This window comes from Anoplolepis gracilipes, chromosome 3 (genome assembly GCF_047496725.1).
Source record: "Anoplolepis gracilipes chromosome 3, ASM4749672v1, whole genome shotgun sequence".
In the NCBI taxonomy this organism is placed as follows: domain Eukaryota; kingdom Metazoa; phylum Arthropoda; class Insecta; order Hymenoptera; family Formicidae; genus Anoplolepis; species Anoplolepis gracilipes.
Window position 1 is genome coordinate 2,424,040 of NC_132972.1, and position 20,780 is coordinate 2,444,819.

The 20,780-nt window shown below is 33.6% G+C and overlaps 1 protein-coding gene across 8 annotated transcripts in view; it reads right to left on the reverse strand.

The window, feature by feature from the left end:
- The window catches only part of Dpy (fibrillin-like protein dumpy), a 108,535-nt gene that overhangs the window by 79,406 nt on the left and 8,349 nt on the right, over positions 1 to 20,780 (reverse strand). The window lies entirely within an intron of this gene.

Sequence of the window (20,780 nt, forward strand, 5' to 3'; positions counted from 1 at the left end):
ACAATCACATATCGATATCGCACGCGTGAGTATATACGAATTAATTTATTGACAATGAAAAAAAAAAGCGCGAAGAAATTTTTAGCGATGACCAAACGTGCAGACACATTTGTCATCCTTTCTCGAAATGCATTGAAAGAAATTTAAATAAATTTTTATACACGCGTACTACACGTAATAGCCCGATGACTTCACGCAGGAGTCACTCGTGGTAATTGCATCATCGCAAATTCACAAGTGGTTTCGCAAAAAACGACACACCACTCAACGACAACACCCTGGGAACGATTTTTCACGATCACGCTACATCCGGAGGTGAAAAAGGAAGAAAAAGAAAGAGAGACACTCAACATTCTCCGCGATGTTCACGGTGTACAAATCATGAGAAAAGCATCGTGGTTGCAGGAAATCATCGGAAAATCAAGCATAAATACAAAACCGCAAGAAACCGTCGACCGTTTTTCAGTCACAATAAACCTACACTGGTCGGACACCTGTCCAACGAACAAGCCACTACTCCACCAATCGCTTCAGCATGGCTGATTCACGAATCAGTCAAATCGGTTGATCCGTCAACCCTTCACAAATAAATCACGCAATATATGAAAGTGTCAGTTTTATCTTTCAATAATAATAAATATGTACATTTTAATATCTTAAAGTAAAAAATATGAATTAAGTGTTTCAATATGATGGGTATAAATTAATTACGTATAAATTATTTTGCGTGCGGGATGTAACTGCTAATACCATGACGGCATTAGAATAATTGCCGACAATCCATTATGTAAAATCAATCTTCTATTAGGGACAGATTAATTGAAATCCATTAGCGCGATTTTTTTTTTTTTTTCTTTAACTTTCATCATTGCAAATTTCAACGCGAATAAGTTTCAAAATTAAATTCTCATTATAATAAAATTGACCCACCAATTCCAATGCTCAAATATGTTTTGTACATCTGCAGGATGCACAGCACGTTTGAATTAACATCGTGGGAAATGCGTGTTTTCACCGGACTTCAACGGAATTTATATTTCGCAGAAATGCGGAAGTCTAAATCGTCCTCTAGTAGTAGTCGTTTTCTATTTTATTGCTCTCCTCGGACGTTGCAAAATGCAAATTTTACAAAAAAAATGTAAATTTTTCGCGGAAATGTTTTCCGCGTTTTCTAGGCCTTCCCTCATAGACAAACAACGCAGACAAACGCACTGTGCGCGTGCAACGAATAGCACAATAAGTTAGAGTTGCGGCGATCAACCTGGCGCGGTGAAATGTTAACGACTGCACGCGGCTAAGCTCACAGGGTGGATCAAGGGGGTGGAGAGGGAGGAGAGAAGGAAGGACGTTGTGTTCGCCAAGTCGGATGAGAAGGAGGAAGAGAAGCGGAAAGTGTGCAAGGAGAAACGACCAGGCGGATAGAAGGTAGAGGAGAGAAGAGAAGCGAAGGAACGTAATAAAGGAGGGCGTACGAGTGCGATGCACCTGTGCTTCTCCTGTCCCCTCCGACCACCTTGCATCGTCGCCGAGTCGTACCCCTCCGCCGTACCCCTAACTGGTCGAGATGTATAAACCCACAGCTGCGAGCACGGGTTCTCTTATTTTAATTTGGTCACGGAAGTGCCGATTCTACCCCACTACGAGCGTAATTTTAGGGGGGAGGGAGGGTCGGTTTTTTTCTTAGTCAAAGTTCTTATATTTAAAGCCGAATATAAATTTTGATCGCGCGCGTACGTCAAATTAATACATTATCTTATTAAACCCATGTACATAATTATGTACATGTAAAAATTTACAAATATAGTTTAACTATATATATTTAGTTTTTTAAATTACGGAATAAATTAGCATTTAATATCATACCTCATGTATTTCAGCTTCTACATTTTGCGGTCTTCAGTAGTCTTTCTAGTTTTATTATGAAAGTGAGATGATTATGTAACGGTTCACGGTTTACGCGTATGTACATGTCAAAGAAGTGTTCTATCTCATAGTCTCTGTAACATGTTAATAATTGATAATTAATGTATTTATTCGTTTTACAAAATTGTGCAATGTATAAGAACTTAATGCATGTGCATATAATAATTTTGACAAAGTAGTAATATCTGCGTACATAAATTTTAATAGATTATACTAATAAAAGTTTATTTTTTTGTGAAATAAGTTAGAAATTCTTATTCGCTTACTTATGTATTACAGAGTCATCACAAGTATAATTATTGTTAAAAATAAACTTCTTGTATAAATGTATAAAAATATATAAATTAATATTTTAACATATCCTACAACGTAGATACAAAGAGAAAAAAAATTCCGAAACAATAATAGTTGTTGACTGACATCAATCTTTCTGCCCCAAGCGATTGACATAGTTACATTGGTTTTTATCGATACCTTTTTAGCATATCTGCATGTTGCAACTTTACAATTGGTTAGTCGGTAGCTGTATCGCTTATAATCTAATCGCTTTAATTTTGCATCACAGCGCATCTGCATGAATAAATGAATTGTGTTAATCGCAATCCGTACTTATATATATGGAGCGTACGAGATTCCTCCTACGCACATTACGATATGAATGGTGCCGATTGCAATACTGTCATCGATTAAAACAAGGCAAGTTAACACGCGAAACTTCTAATTGATTGCTTTCTTATGATGTAACGTATCGATTTTCTTAATTCAAATTTTATATTAAACTAAAATATTACAAAACGCCTGTCATTTGCCTTTTTACACCATATATTATTTAATAAACTGCTATTAAAACATTCTAAATTTAAAAGAAGAAACATTTTCTCAGACTATGCAATTTGACGTAAAATTATAACGTTAAATTAATTCGCACAAATATTTTCTCGATTAAACTAATAATAATAAGATAAATTATATTTTAAAATAAACGTTAGATTTTATAATGTTGACCGAATCATTAAAATTTATTTGAAATATAAGAAGGCACAACGAATATTTAGTCTAAATTTATATTACAAAATGTTGAATATCTCGAAGCGGTAATAGATTATTATAATTAATAATTATTAATTAACTTCAATAATAATACGTAAATATATTGCAGCAATAAATCTTTATCAAAGCGTGTCTTTACTCATTTATTATTTCAAGTATGAAGAATCACAATAACAGGGAAATTAAAAATTATAAATTATTGTTTCGTTGCAAATCTTACTGACAATAATTACTTCTTTAACATTGTTTAGAGTCAAATATATTTTGTCCAATGCTTTATCGTTCGATTTTTTGACGATCTAATCGTAAATATAATTTGAATTGAGAACGAGCAGAAAATAGCAGGATAGAGTAATTAATGTAACGAAAGGCATCGTAATATATGAATTATTTAAATCTGTAAATAATTAATCTATAACTTAAAGAACATTGTATATTCCGCGTATATAAATTTGATAGTACATAAAATATATTTCAGCAAACAGAATTAATAATAACAGTTCATATGATAAAATCTCGGTCAAATGAATTCCGTGATGAATAAATAACAGTAAGAAATGAACGTTTAATACTGTATAAAATAAGTTAATTCATTGTCATCGAAATTTTATAATTCGACCTTGACGGCGTATAATGCGGTGTTGTTTACATACTGCGGCCTTGTTATCATTTGCACGGCAACATCCGAGTATAAAATAGTAATACAAAAAGCTCCGTATATCTTTTTCGAAACGTGATCGCGACAAGTATCAAGCTTTCATTATAATCATGATAATTAACTTTTGATAAACAACATGTAACTGTACTAGTAGTTACTTATTAAAGTGCATATTTCGTGTAATTATTTATTATTTCAAATAGGAGTCAAAGTACAGCAAAATAATAGGAAAAAATATTATAAATTATCGTTTTGTTGCGATCCTTACAGACAATAATTATTTCTCTAACGATGCTTATTGTTAGAGTAAAATATATTTTATTCGATTCTTCAAACTTTCCACCAATGTAAATATAATTTGTGATTTAGAATGAAATCATGTAATAAGATATAAACTGCAGAATTAATTAAAATAATTAAATTAATCGTATTAAAATAATAAAACAAAAATAAAGTAATATATCAATATATCGTTTAATTAATAATTCATTTAATAATTCATTTATAGTTTAAGAAACACAATATTCTATATAAACTTATTTTATATTGTATAATATAATGAAAATTAATTTATTTTACACAATATTCAACGTTTATTTTTGACGTACTATTGTTCACCGCGGGATTCATTCGATCGAGATTTTGACATATAACCAGTCGCAATATTCCGATTTCACACTTATAATGGTCACCGATAGTAGTACTTCCAATGGCAAATTAGAAATCTTATTGAATACATACACATTGCTGAATAATGCTAAATGAGAGCTCTGCTCCGAAAAGCCGATTGTGGAATTCGAGAGTACCGTGCAAGTATCGCGCGTTAAGTGCGGGAGTGTCATTTAAAGTGTCACGTGTGTGAACCAATCCTAACAATCTGAGAGAAAGAGCAAGTCTAGGAGACATCGGACACAGGATGAAGCAACCCTGAGGTATTTATTATTTTGTATATTAATTGTTATATATAAATTGCATGCGCAAACTAATTCGGTTTGTTTATTTAAATTATTTAATCAAGAGAGTATTCAAGAGAAATACTTTAATATATACATTCTATAAAAGTTTCTATTTAAAAAATAACTTTTTCAGAATTTATAAAATTATTCTATGATATATCTTATTATTATTGTTTGCATCAAATAGAAAATTCGGCGCGTACAATAATTTTTTAAACTACTATTATATTTTAAGTGTTACTATAATTTGAATATTTGTATGTTACAAATCAATATTCAGCTTCAATATCATCAATTCCGTTGTTGTGTATCTATCGGTGAGTGATCTTTGAAGGATAAAATAATTAAATGTCAGTGAAATTTTATTCAATAAGCCCAATGTATCAAAGCAAGATATACATAGTAGATGACCATAATAATCAGAAGGTGTAGCAAAAAGTACTTAAGATAAAACATAATTTTTCGCATTTTTTATTTTATCCATATGCAATGCAGATCATCAAAAGTTTTGCATTGATAAATTGTGATTAGGACATACTTCCCAAATCTCGATAATTGCGATTACCGAAGGTATACTTTTGAAATCTCGGTGATTACAGGTTCCCACTGGCTTAACCAGTAGAACCTGTAAGTAGAGTTGTTAAGAAATTAAGAAAGTAAGTAGAGTTATTGAGAATAATCTTGGGAATAAATCTGGAGAAGCTAAAATTAAAATTTAAAAAAAATAATATAAAATTTATTTTTAGTATAATTAAAAAAATTGAATTAAAATTATTTGTAGGAAAAATAAAATAGAATTTATTTTTAGAAAAATTTAAGTTAAAGTTAGGAAAATTATAAGACATTAATATTATAGAAGTTATTTTTAGTAGAAATAAACTTTGAAATTTATTTTAAAGATATTAATATTTATAAGCTCAACAAATTAATTATCATCTTTAACGATCCGTAAACATAAGTATTTTTCAAGGTAAGTTTTTATTTTTCAAAAGGTGTATAAAATTATATGATAATAATAATCAAGGCAAAAAAAGCAATCGACATCATAGATAAGAAGCAACAATAAATTTCAATATTTCCGAGGAAATTTTAATATATTTGAATATTGCTTCAATATGCTGTTTTTGAGACTAGATATCTCCCTGTAATTGCTTTACGATATTTACACAATTTATTCTTTATTCTTTATACTAATTTATTTTTAATTAATAATAAAATTCCCTTGTTGGTTACACATATCAGTTAAATATTCAAACTAATAAAATAAACATAAAATCACAGAATTAGAATATTGTAATCACTTTACATTATATTAGATTTTTATTTTCTCCATGATGTCATTCATTGCTAATCGATTAATTACCGATTCACACATAACTTAAAATAGATATTCCAGGTCAATAACAACCTCAATCCGCGAGTCATCGGCTTCACGGATTTCTTCTTTATTATACTTGCCTCGCCCACAAGATTTTCAGTTATGGAAGCTTGCAGGTCAGGAACAACGTGTTTGTATAACGTTGCCGCGCCGTGAAAGTGTCTACATGTGACTAGAGAGAAACCATCCTGGCGGTAAAGATTATTCTTTTGCGTGTGTGCTCGGGGGACCAGAGGTACATCCTACGCGCGCTATATGACTCAAAAGCACAACTGTAGTCTACGACTTCGATGTAATGAAATGCACAAATCACGGAAGTTATAAAATTATTTTGTTAACTAACAGCTAGAAGCTGTTTTGCACGTTATAAAATATTTTATAACGTTATAAAATACTTTTTAAATTCGGTATTATTACTCGATATTGTCGAGAAGAATTATTACCATTATACCGACTTAAAATTTATGCACTTTCTCTTAAATTATTTGATCTTGAAATAAGAAAACCATAGAGACCGCTATTACGTCTCATATTATAATAATTAGTTGCTTACTTAGAAATTTTATGATATATTTTATTAAATATGTCATATATATACTGATTGACACACACATACAAATGCTAAGGTATAAAATCGTATTACTCTGAGCAGAAAATTCTTTCCTAACAATTGTGTGTCAACTAGTGTGTGTAAAGTAAAATCGCTTTAAATCTATTTTTAAAATTTTGTAGAGATTGACATTTTTAACATAATGCATTAATGAGCGAAGAAACAATTTAGTTTTATTTTATAGATTCGTCTCATATGGTTTGCGTAATGTCTCAAATTAATGACAACAGCAATCCTTTAAAGAATGACATTTACGGCTTTGTAATGTCGCCTGCGAATGAATTTGCATATTTAGCACCCACTGTCTATAACTTTAATTGCATAATCGGCGTCTTAAGCCTTCCTACGTACGGCGCTAATTTCACGCATGAGCCTTTTTACGCAATACCTCAGTAAAGTAATGCAAACGAAGAATTTCTTTTGTTTGAACAAGCGTGTTCTAGTTGTTAGATAATATATTTGTTATCTCTGTTTAAGACCTAAAAATCTCTATCGAATAAAATATAAAATATATTTTAAAAGAACAAAATGATAGAAATATAATTAAACTCCGATAGTTATCATAACAAAATAATTGATTTAATGAATGAGAATGGTTTAATTGCAAGACGACTGACAATAGAAAATGATGTTATAAAGGAACGACGTACAGCAGCTCCGCAGCGTTCTACTTACTCGGTGTCTTTTTTTTTTCATTTCGCAAACTTGCATGTATGTAAAGATGCATCGATACGCATATATGAATATTTATTCATATTATCTGTGTTAATTAGAGACAAAAATATGCGCGGCAACTTTCTCCTCACATTTAAGGAGAATCTGTCTATGTGCAACATAAAAGAGTAAAACGCTGGCACGCGATTATATAATAATTAATCTTTCAAAATTTTAACACGCGACTGTGAATTTCAAAAGCATTTCTTTATTCTTATATTCAAAGCTAGTCGGCTTCGTTCAAAAAAACCCGACACGAGGATCTCCAGATCTGAATTCGTAATTCGAGTAACGGTTCCTGTGAAAAACAACAAGAGGAAGAAATATCGTTTGAAAGGTAAAGCAACTCGTACAAAAGCGCGAATAAAATTTCGCAAAAGGCGAGAGGAAGCGAGAGACACATATTGTGTCTCTCACAATCGTAGATTTCACTCTCGTTCTAAACGGAATAATCTAATAACGCGCGCAGCGACCTTGACTTTTGTCAGTTTTCGTTGTAATCACCGCGGTAATTCATATAATTTGCGAGCGGATTCGCGCGATACCTCCGGGAGAATCTTCTATTCCTGCAACACACCTGCCGCCGTATACTGATTATCTTCATTTCATAACGATCCTTGAGCGCACGAAGGAAGTTTAGGTCAATATCCTTCGTGCAGACAGCCAGTTACGTCAAATGATAGACGATGTTCATGGAACGGGCAATTAAAATTCAATTTTGCCGTGCATTATGCGTCATATTTGCCGATCAAGTGATTAGAATCGGAAGTTTTTAGATTAAACACTTTGACATAAAATAGCGAATGTTTTATGGAATGATTGAAAGTTCTTTCAATCACGTAATTCATCAACTCCGACGCAATCGAAATTACTTTGAGTAAATCGTTGTTCAATGATATATCGATGCGATTTCTATAATAATATATGTTATATAAAAAAAAATAAAATTATACACGATAAAAAAATGTTTTAAAACAATAAAAATTATAAACAATAATAAATTAAATTACACATAAATAAATATTGACTCTTGCAACATAATTAATATATAAAAATAATTCCATCAAAATTTGATATTAAAAATGAAAAAAAATTATATAATTATTTTATCAAAATTCTTACTCCAACTTTTATTTCACACATAAATAAATATTGATTCTTGCGACATAATTAATATAAAAATAATTCTAAAGTTTGATATTAAACATGAAAAAGAATTACATAATTATTTGATCAAAATTCTTGCTCCAACTTTTATTTCACACATAAATGAATATTGACTCTTGCGACATAATTAATATAAAAATAATTCCAAAATTTGATATTAAAAATGAAAAAGAATTATATAATTATTTTATCAAAATTTTTCTCCCACTTTTATTTCAAATGTAAATGCATATATTGAATTACAAATAGATGAAACAAAAAATTGTATAAATTATAAATATTTATTTTAAAACAAAATAATATATTACTTTTAGTGTCACAATTTTTTTTATTAATTTTTTTCTTTTTCTCACTGATTTCTCCACCAAATATGGATATACAAAATTAAATATAAATGATCATTTAACATCTCGCAAGAGGAATTTGGCAGCCTCGACCTGCCGCATCCTATTAGGAAATCCAAATTCTAAGCACGATCAAGCGTTGATCGCGCTTGCCTGAGGCAACATCCGGTATGAATCAACCAAGTACAAAGTAGACGGCGAGATTTAGCCCTAAAACTTACGCCCACTCCAGAGTATCACGAGAGCGGCGAGCGAAGCGAAACAGAATTATTCTACTGCAAAGTGAAAGTTCTTTGGGTTACAAATGAACGGGCGTAAGGCCGAACTGGGCGTAAAGCCCCGTTTGATCGCCGAATCGATTTCAACGTTCCCAATAAGTTTAAACAATAGCGTCGACAAGTTGTAATAAAACAAAGTCAGTTCTAATAAAGTCAAAGTCACGATTATATTACACCATAATAAAGTTATATTCGCTCGATATATCAACTGTGAAAGATTAATTAATTTAGAACAAACGTAACTCACATTTTACGCGATTGTATGCACAGAAAAAAAGAATATTCTTATTTTGACAATATCTTTAATTTCAAAATGTAAATCTTGATATGAGATTATATTGCGTTAAACAAAGAAAATTTGCTTGGATGAAGAAATTTTATATAGTTTACCCATCAAAAATATATTCTTGTTATTTAAGAATAATTTTCTTGAATGTGTGTGCAGAGGAAAAAAATGTTGGATAGAAAATAACACATGTTCAAATCGAAGATTAATTAATTTTCTTAGAGTTGAAATAATTATTTTATTCTTGAAATGACAATTGTAATATTGAAATAAGATTATAATATTGTTGAAATTTAAGATTTTTAATTTCTTCTAAGAAGATTATAAATTGTTGCGTATATATGAAACAATAAACGCGTTTATACGAGTATATAAATTTTGATTTGACACTTACTTTTTTTTCTGTATAATCATAACACACCTATCGAATAATTAACAGCGTCTGCGGAATGCAAAATTATAGGAAACATTTGAAAAATGTTAACCATGCATATAATGATCGCCGTCTACATAGGTTTACGTCATCGACGCAGTCAACGTTTATCGCGACGTTGTTTCAAGTCAAATTAATGCAAAAGATAACCTTGGCCGGAGGACAATGATTATCCTATCCTCTGACAGCTAACTCTTGTCGAAACGTCCTATTATCTTACCGCGAGTTCATTGCGTGCGATAGATTATACACTGTACGCTCAATGCAAGAATATTGCTTTTGTTTACAATCGAAAAATACATAAGAAAATAATATAGTATATAGTTATTATAGCATTGTTATTTATACTAATACAGAAAAAATAATGATAGACACTTTGACGCGGTCTGGTAATAATTAACGTCACGAAGTAGGTGCGTGATAGCGTTATTTAATGATTCTAATTAACAATAGCTGCCACCAAGATTGCAGTAAGTGCCTCGGTTTATTTGACGCGTTTATTATAATCATACTTCATACTTTCTTCGACGTCACGCATATGGCAGAATCTTTCCCTGGCATATCGAATGCTCATACTTAAGTTACCGCTCAATAATGACGTTCGCGCTGGTGCCGTTATATATTTTATATCTTTCTGCATGTTTTTATTTACAAGTATGTACAATTCACTAAGCAGCAGCTTCCGATCGTAAAACGTCTGCTATTGCGCCGTCTAACAGTAAAGCTTATTGCAACTATGTTTTCTACGAATGCCGTAAATATACAATTGAATCGCAATGCAATGTGAGAATAAAACATAAGAAATAACGAAGCTTATCGAATTACTTAAAGACAAAAAATAAAGTCATTCAAATATTTTATCCATATTATAAATTTTAAGAAACTTTATTAAAGCTTTTTATGTTATCGATAAGTTTAATAATTATTGGATTAATTTAATTAGAATTTTATTTAGCTCTTTCTATTTAAACTTATGAAAAACACATGATAAAAATAGAAATGTAATTAAAAGATAAAATTAAGAATAAATATTCGTGTCCTTGTTCTCTTAATTATATTTCTTTTTCTTACATTTCTTCTTCTGCTAATTGCGACTTTTTCATTTATCCACGTGCAAGCCAATATTTATTCCCAATATTATGTGTATATTTGTGACAATCTGCAATATGAGCCTCATTTTTTTTCGAAGGTCTTTTTGCTAGCTGGCCGTTAATAAGGATCCCTGATAATTTAATCGCAGTCGAGAAATACACACGAATGCATCATGAATTAATGGAAAAGTAAGAGAGATCGCGGACGAGGCAAAGATACCATCGTAACAACGCCACGGCAAATTAGTGTGTCAGCGATTTAAAAAAAGAACATGCGCGATTTAAGCCGCCTTCGCACCAGTCGATTTCTAACGGTCCATAACAAAATTGCTGTGTACCGTATGGAGATCTAATGCTGAATATAACGGATTTTGTCGGTTCTCGCCACCGAGGCTACAATTGCAAGAAACATACACTACATCTTGCATTTTTTTTACATATTTTTTTCGCAAATAAAGCTCAATTTTTCCTAAACAAAAGTTTTTCAATTTTATGCCTGAAATAAAACCAGTATTATAAGCGATATCTTAATTGCATTACGATAGTTTAATTAAAATTCTAAAATGTGCATTAGAACTATAAAAATACCAATTTTTCATCGCAAATCTATGTGCAATGCATCTATTTATTCATATTAATTTCTTATACATAAATAATGTATATATTTTTTTCTAACGTACAGAAAAGTTAGTTTTTTGTTTAAACATTGAAAAATTGACAGTGCAAGAGAGGCATAAGATGACGCAGGAAGTAGAAGCGGAAAAGCGAAGATCCGACAGACGCATAACGCGATATCTGCACGGATCGTGTGATCGAGAGAGCCAAGGTTTTTCGCTTCGCCGACCTCGTTAAAAGATTCGCGTTATATTGCGCACACATTTTTTACGAGATAATTAATCGCTGGCCTAATCATAAAATGCACACTTCGTTAAGATTATAGCACTAAATAACAGTTCTCTTTTAATTTTTATATAAATATGTGCAAGTTTTATATATTGCATATATACATATGTATAATATGCAATGTATGTGTTTTTCTTAGATAGAAAATTTCTTATATAGAATTAAAACAATGGAATTAGAGAGCAGATTTAATAAAGCAATATGTAAAATAATATGTTTATTTGTATTAATACTAAAATATTTTGAATAACTTGAAAATGATACATCTATAAAGAATATCCAATCGCAATGATTTTTGTTTTACATTTAGATGAAAAAAATAAAGATATGTATTAAGAGTGTCTATATAAAAACTAATGAATCAGCGAACAGAATATCGAGATAAAATCAAGACGTGGCACGTCAAGGTCACTTTGTTAATGATTGTCTAGCTCGAACCGCGTCTTCATTTAATACGCGCGATCTACCAGTTTCCATCGTAATTTTCATTGCTATATTAGCCATAACGATCCGTTGACGTGCGCATGCTTTTTTCCCACGCGCTGAAATCCCACAAACGATACTGCAAACGGATCATCCCGCTGTGTGGGAATCGCCACGCTCTTATAAGTAGAAGTGAAATATAACGGATATGTATGTACAAATATAATCGACGTATATCACGTATATGCGAATGGATATCTACGAATTTTCCGTTGCTGTGCAGAATTTGCAGCAATTGCTCGCAATCAGTGATATTGCAATCAACACATATATACGAGTCCTTTGAAAAATGCAACTATTTTGACAGAATTTTTGCAGAATTGAAAACGCTTATTTCGTCAAGAAAAAATAGTTGAACTGTTGATTGAATTTTAAATGAAAATTTTAAAGAAACGGTACATTTGCAGAAAACTTGCAGAGAGACGTATGGAATTTAGAGCTCATTTACATCGATTGATTTCTGGCAGAAATTTCTCTTCGCTCACGTACATAAACGTGCGCTAACGGATGTTGTACCTAAACATGGGAAGACCGGTGACAGGAGTGTAATCATCAGCTACGAGGCTACACGCGTGATCTGTTGCAAGCATTGAACTTTCCGAGTGACGCATGTCCAGTTAAGGATAAGTACATGAGACTTGCGTAATCGATCGGGCGTTGTGATTTTACCGTCATACGTCGAATATAACTTTAACTTTAACCCTCAAATTGAACACGTGGATCTTTCGTGTCTGTACCATTTTTAATCTATTGTTTTAAAAAAATATTAATAAAATCTCGAGGTTGGAAACTTATCCAAAAAAAAGTTTGTGTCAAAAAGGACTTATAACTGAAAGGACAATTTAAACAATTCATTCAGTGCAAAATGCTGGCAAATCTAAATCTGAAGCGAACACAAATGACCTACGTATTCGCTTTATGTATATTAAATACGAAAGGGTGAATAAATACATTTTTTTTAAATATTGTTTTTCTGCTGTTAATCGTTTTTTTATAAAAATAAGTTATAAATTTACAATAATAATCTCCCTAAAAAAAAATGCTTTAATTTCTTTGTGTCCATTTATTTTCATGCTAAAAATATCTTTTGTTAATGATAACGAGCAACAAACAGGAGTTGCGTGTATTAATCAATTTTTATGCTGTAGATTGTAATGTAAATTACATTTTGTTTTCACTTTTCTTTCAAATAAATTACCTGAAGATTAAAAAAAAATTTTTCCTCGGAAAAAATACATTTTTTTATACCTGAAAATTACCCATTTTCAATCATTCAAATAATTATATTTTTTTAAAGCCGTGGACATATAGTATATAGTATTTTTTTCGTAAACTTTGAACTTTGAACTAAAAATTCCTGGAAGCCTTTTCTTCAAAATTATTTTTTCAAATTTTTATTAATTTTTATATAAAACATCTATGTTTCCAAATCTTGATCTAACAAATAATATAAATATAGTATTTAAAAATATTTTTTCTTCAACTCTACTAGATAAACTTTTAGTTTAAACTTAAAACAAGATGTGTAAATTTTTTAAGTAATTTTAAAGTACAAAAATTAACTCGGACTCCAGTTACCCACGCGTTCAGAGTTTGAGGGTTAATATAACTTGCGAGAAAAAAAAAGACAACTTTGACGCAACAAAATTCTCTCTCACGAGAAATATCGTTAAGAAATAGAGAGACAACGTTTTCATTATATCAATTAACAATTCAGTAAGATTCTATTGACTTAAATAAAAAGAAGTATTCTCGTTTCGTAATAATATAACGCAACGTTAAAGACATAAATTCAGTTTGTACCTTGGACGTGACTCGTCCAAGTAAAATTATCTCGTAATTTATAACTAGTATCACGCATCTCGTATTGTTTATAAGTATTATGTGTATATACGTATATAATTGCGTGATAGTTAAAAGGGAAACGTGAGTCATGGAGGAATCACCTCGTGAACAACAGCGATGCAATCACGGAAATATATGCATGGAATGTCAGAAGATCATCCGCATCACCGCAGCGACGAGGTGCTTACAAGATGTACAGCCAGCACGGAAATATGACTAGTTATTATTGGTTTGGAAGTAACGCGTAAAGATATATAGGTACGCCTAGATGACTAGTACAAAACGGTAAATTACGGCAATCTTACCGCGCGCCGTCTAACACGTGTTGTCCATTGTGTCGAGTCGGCAAATTGATTGCCGCGCTTGCGAAAATTCACCGTTTTAACGGCATATATCGTAAGGTATTTTTTCCTCGGAGCATTTCTGCGAGAACGCTACACCGGTAGCGCTATTATTACTTTTACCCCCGCCAACACATATATAGGTATGTATATATCGACAACAACATAAATGCACTCTTGATTAATTTTATCTTTGTATATACTCTCGCTTGTTAGCTGCCTTGAGTCTCCCTCTCGTTATAAGATATATAATTGCGGTAGCAGAGGAGGTGGATACACTCTCCATCTATCCCATCTTTTGATACGAAAATTATTGGTCATCTTACGTTTAAGACAGCGGAGATGGTGAGAAAACATCATTTGCTGTATCCTTTACAATGTTTGCTTATAGATTGTCCCGTTAAGCAACATGCAAATAGTGGGAATTAGAATGTAATCTAACTTTATAACAGAGAACCCAGGATGCATCTGTTCCGCCAGAACGGCGGGAATCTTGATGCACGAAAAAGAAATGTTATAAGTATAGCCTTCTTTATATATACGTAACGAGCTTCGGGCGATGAATAAGAGTATAATTGCTTCGGAATATACAAAGATCGATCAAGAATATGCAAAATACACGTTTACATTACGATTATATACATATTATATGAAAGCAAATTTTCTAAAATCATAACTGTCTTGACATTTCCATATAATAGCAATAAGTAAAAACTAAATGTAATATAAATAAAACTCTTATTTGGAATGCAAGCATGATAAGAATATATACTCGCGGAGGCGTAAATTTTAATATTACCTCTCTCTTTTCTATCTCAGGATGCATAATTCAAGACCTGACATAAAAAAAAAAGCTGTAAAATCTTTTTTCAAATTACCTTTGTCGAAAAACGCTCCAAGGTCTGCAGCGTTGTAGGAGACTATGTATATAATATATTCGCGACGTAGAAAATGAGCGTAAAGAACGTCCGTTTTATACCTATTTTCTTTGGAGGAAAAATAAAATTTCTTACAGACTCTTTTATTTATTGCATTCGCCGAGCTTTTGCGATATCAAGTCTCATGCGTCTAAAACACGTCTTCTTCTTACGAACCGGTTCGTAGACAAGGCTAGCGGAAGGAATCGTCGTCGCTTGCGTCGCTCGCGACGAGACGATCATTATCGGTAGACCCGTGACGGCTGCAGTCAATGAAACAATAATCAAATTATCTGAGTAATGGGGAGTACGTGGTCGCGACTCGGAACTCCAGAAGAGACTCGAAAAGTAATTTACGCCGTGACCCTCCGACACCGTCGTGTCGAGGCTGAAATAATTGCATCGTAACCGTTAAAGGGTGGAAGGTCAAGAGAAGAGCGTATATATATATATATATATATATATATATACGTTTAGATGCGTGGAAATATTATCGCGGGAAATTACATCACGGTACGTCTCGTGAATCGAGTTACCGCATACACGACGAGCACGTCACGTCGCATTTATCTGTCTTGTCGCAAAGAGCGCATATTAATATCGCGCGATTATAATAGATAATACATCTAGATAAATATCGAGTTTCCGTGATTCTAATTATAATAGTTTATAATTTGATATCCAATCCTTCTCTCTCCATCGGCAAGTGTGCTAGTAGAAAATACGCACGTTAAGACTTTTACGTTTCTATTTGTTTGTTTTACGTATCTTTATAACAGGAAATGTTGCATTTTCTCACGATCGTTAAAACAAAGTTATAGTAAGATATTAATTAGAAAAATGTACTGGATTCGTTTAACAAATTCTGCGTTTGTTTTTTAAATTAATTTTTGCGCTCGATTTAATAACCGAATATTTCAACTTTAATGAGAAGCATAAAATATATAATTAATGGCGTTTTTTTAATTGCATTCGTGCAACTGTATAAAGTAGGAATAACAGATCTAGAGAATTTGTCAAATAATAAGACAGCGCGCGTATTTACAGTTAAACAGACATAATGATTAATCATCCGTTGAGTGTCCACGATCCGCGACAGCTAGTTATTCGAACGCAAACAGCTGATTTATTTTTGTCATTATCACACCTTGATCGGAAATCACCGTTTTACCGTTTCCACGATGCGTTTCTACGACGTGCATCGCGCGATGACTAGTGATTTGCGAATAATACGTAACGTCAAACACACTCGCGCGAGTCTTATTGATCGTCGGACGCAAACGCACATCGTGCGTTGAGATGAATTACACAATCTACTGTAATCATCATCGCGCCGGCGGTTAAATCCGCCGTCGATCAACGAGTCGCGGAATTCGCATGAATCCGCGAGAGCGGAAGAACGTGCTCGTAACGCATTACGTAATTCCGAGCAGCTCTTCCTCCAACTCCCTTGATGAGGAATCAAGGGAAGCGGAATCAAGCATCATTTGTAAATTGTGAGAAAGGAGTCCTGGCTATTCTTTCTACTTTCAGGAACATTAAGATCGCTACGCGTCTTTTGTGTGCCGATGAATTATATCGAGGTATAATGATTGTATCAATTGCTATTAATTTAATTCGAAAGAGAGAAAGAGATCGATTTTTTTAGCGATCTTAGCACTTTTTATATTAATATAAAAAATGCTTGTATTTATTTTTCCTTTACACAATGTAAATGGAAAAAAAAATTGTTAAGCAATTAATGTTATATTTACTAATTGAACTAAATAGCTATTTCCAGTTTCTTTGCACAAATCATCAACAATCATACAAGCAGCACGAATAGAAAAAAATATTCAGATATCCTGCGATAATTGCCGTTAATTGAACGCATCACGCAGGTGTAAATCGTTGCGTTTCTTATATCAAATTGTGCGTGCATTACATGTGTCCTTCGATTAAAGCCCAATTAACTTACTGATGCGTAACTGCACTCGAAGATGCATTCCCCTGAAGCAAGACCTGTCTAGCATAGATTGTACCTGTCCAGAGCCTATAGTTAACTACCGATGCGTATCGAATGTACGACAAAGTTTTTATGCCCTTAAAAGGGAAGCAGGAAAGAAAACAACGAAGCAAAAACATCGGGAATATGCAATTACTGACTATAATAAAGCGCGGATGGACGAGATTGTTCCTTGTAGAATGTCCGGAGTCGCTTTTGGCTTCGAGCACTTTCACAATTTTAAACTGCATTCGGATTAAAATCATAAATATTTCAAGATAAAAATAAAAAACTATATAATAAAAGATATCGAAAAAAATATTTCTTCGATTATAAAGCTAGAAAAAAATCTAATCTTAGTAATAAATTACAGCTATTCAGGTTCAGCCTGATCGAACATCGTTCTTCAATCATTCCGATCACAAGATTCACCGCTCAATCTTTAGATACACTGTTTGATAAGACATCTCGAAATTGCTAAGATTGAGCTCTCGCCATTGATTGTTGTATCTTTTTCTGCTCCTATAGAAAATTAAAAATTCTAATTTAATAAATAGATATTATTAAAAATAAATATTAAATCAAACTCAATATAAACAGTACTTGCGTGATATTGCATAAGGTTAAACAGGGTCATGCATTCTTACAATTAGACTTAATAAGATGCGCAGCCATGCGCGTTTTTCAGAAAAAACTGATGCAAGCGAAGCTTGCAAAAACACAGTGGATTACAATAAATCTATCTTCACTAGCAACCTCATCTATGTTAATTCATAGCGTTCTATGTAAAGGCGATTCACGGAGACAAAGACCGCGTGTAGAGCACGCTCGGTTAAAAAGAGCGACCTCCTTGAGAACGGTCCTTGACTCGTAGAGACGAGCGAGATAAGAAGAAGACTACGACGAAGAAGAAGAAGAAGAAGAAGCAACAAGTTGTAGTAGTAGAAGTAGAAGTGGAATATACAGAGGGCGAGGGATAGTGCGAGGAAAGATCGCGTTGTGGCAGAGGAGCAGGACAGCGATAGGTAGGGGAAGAGAGCGAGTAATGGCGCCTGCAAACTTGGCGGCCGCGAGAGGTCGAAGAAGACTCCGCTTCTGGGCGGCGGAGCACAAGGTGGAAAGACCGCGATGCGTACAGCAACCGAGACGTAACCGAGAGCGAAAGGAGAGAAAGAAAGAGAGAGAGAGAGAGAATGCACCGGGCTGAGGGAAAATGTATCTCGATGGCTACGCTCCTTCTTTCTTCCGTCATGACTTTCCTCGCGAGCGTGGCTTGATCCGATCGCGAAATGAAACTTGTGTTACCACATAGGTGGCTTTAAACACACTGGTAGAGAAGTCACGTCAGAATTTTTCTCGACTTCTATAAATATCTCCTTACAATATTTCGATGATGATTCTTGAATGATTCATGTTGAATGATTAAAATGTGTATATAAAAAAATGCTAATCCATAAATATATTTCCTATTAATAGATTTCGAGATTACGAGAGTTTCGTGAACATGCGAACACGGTAGGCATGCTCTGAAAGAGATGATCATAACTATATAATTAACAGATAAATTACATAATAATCAAGTTTCTAGCGCGCGCGCGCGCGCGCGCGTGATCCTTGGAACACGCGCGCGGCGTTAAAAGCTCATCCTTCGTTTGATTGATAATTTAGCGATCACGATACGAGAGCGGCCCTTTTTATCCTCCCGGCTCTTTCAGCCACGCCGACGCGACTTGCCGCGCGGCTGCTCGATGGAATGCGAGATGGAAGGTCACAAGGTGTACTCATTTGTGACCGAAAAAAATACTTCTGGGGGAAAAGACGAGGGGAGAGGAAAGATCGGCATTACTGATGCTCACACGCAGAGTCTCACACACACACACACACACACACACACACACACACATACACACACGGCGGATATACTCGCGCGTGCACTCTCTTCCTTTCTCTCTCGCGCGCGCGAGCGAGCGAAGGAAGAGGCGAGAGCTCCTCCGTTCCTCTCTCAGGAACGGAGGATGCCTATAATCGGCAATGGACAACCGCGCCTCGGCCACTTTCGCGCGGCTTGACGTGGACATCGGCGTAACCGATCGACCTCACGGTTAATCATCATCGTCTCGTATAGGAATCTATCCCGTAAGAACTCCTCCCCGCTCTTACGCGCGTGCGTACATATATATTACACGGTAGCGTAACTAAAACGTAATTTTAATATACTGCCGGGGGTAAACGGCACGTCAAGGAAAAATTATCGGCCGAGAAGAAGGGCGTAATGCACATTTCGGTGTCTATACACGGTTACGTGTTATTTATAGCGCTTGAGGATTTTGTGTCAGGATTGGCAAGAGAGAGAGAGAGAGAGAGAGAGAGAGAAAAACAAAAGTCTGCATGAGATAGACGCTAACGTGTTCCGCGGAGATTTTTTCTCGAGGATATAACTTCTCTAATTACGATCTCCCACTCTCGACGGAATGTGGTAAATAGTTCATGATCTTTGCTCTTTTTTCGCGAGTGAGATCATCGACGAGATTCGCAGCTTATCGCGTTACATCGTCGGCAACGACGTAACGACGTTATAAATTTTTCACAGAATATAAATTTTTAAATCGTTGCCTTTATACCGTATAATAGCGTTTGATTGTTCGATGTATACTTTGGTGGTCCAAATTGCCACGCGTGCCGCGTATAATTTTCTTATCTTTCATGCAATTTCAAGATTTTCATGCAAATTTACTTGTTATCTTTTTTCTTATTTTCCCTTATATTACGTTGCATCAACAGAGTCTGGTAATGTGATATTAATTTAAAATGCGATATTATTTTATTTTTATACATTAGTTGCCGGTTTACCTTCGTTTAACTTCGCGCTCATAGGATCAAGTGATACTTTTTTTTCACTTTACCCATTTTCGTCTCATATTTGCTGTTAAATATTTAATATTACGTGCTATTTGCTAAATGTAAGAGCGCGTTCAATGTCAATACGAGGTGACAGTCGGATGACACATCTGAATGTACGGTGAGGAAAAAAAAATTCTGCAAAATTATCTCTTCCTAGTTGTACTCCTAGAAAGAGAATCGACGAAGGAGAATCGGCGAAAATCAAGGCTCGAGATAATCGCCGCCGGTGAAACCGGCTTTACGAAGAACATGTACGATGGTGCTTCGTATAGTTGCAAATTAAAATGTGAAAAGTAGATACGTAACGTCGGAGAATTAAATTCCAGCGCAACAGGTAGATCGGTATAAATTTGCAAGAGCGAGTCGTTAATTGCAATCTTCCGCCCTTCGCGGAATGTGGCAAATAACGTATAATCTTTAACTCGTAAATAAATCCCGGCAAGATGTATTAAACATATATATACCGCATTATCCCCGAGGAAGAGAAGAAAAGGAGTACGGAGTGTGACTTCTTCAAA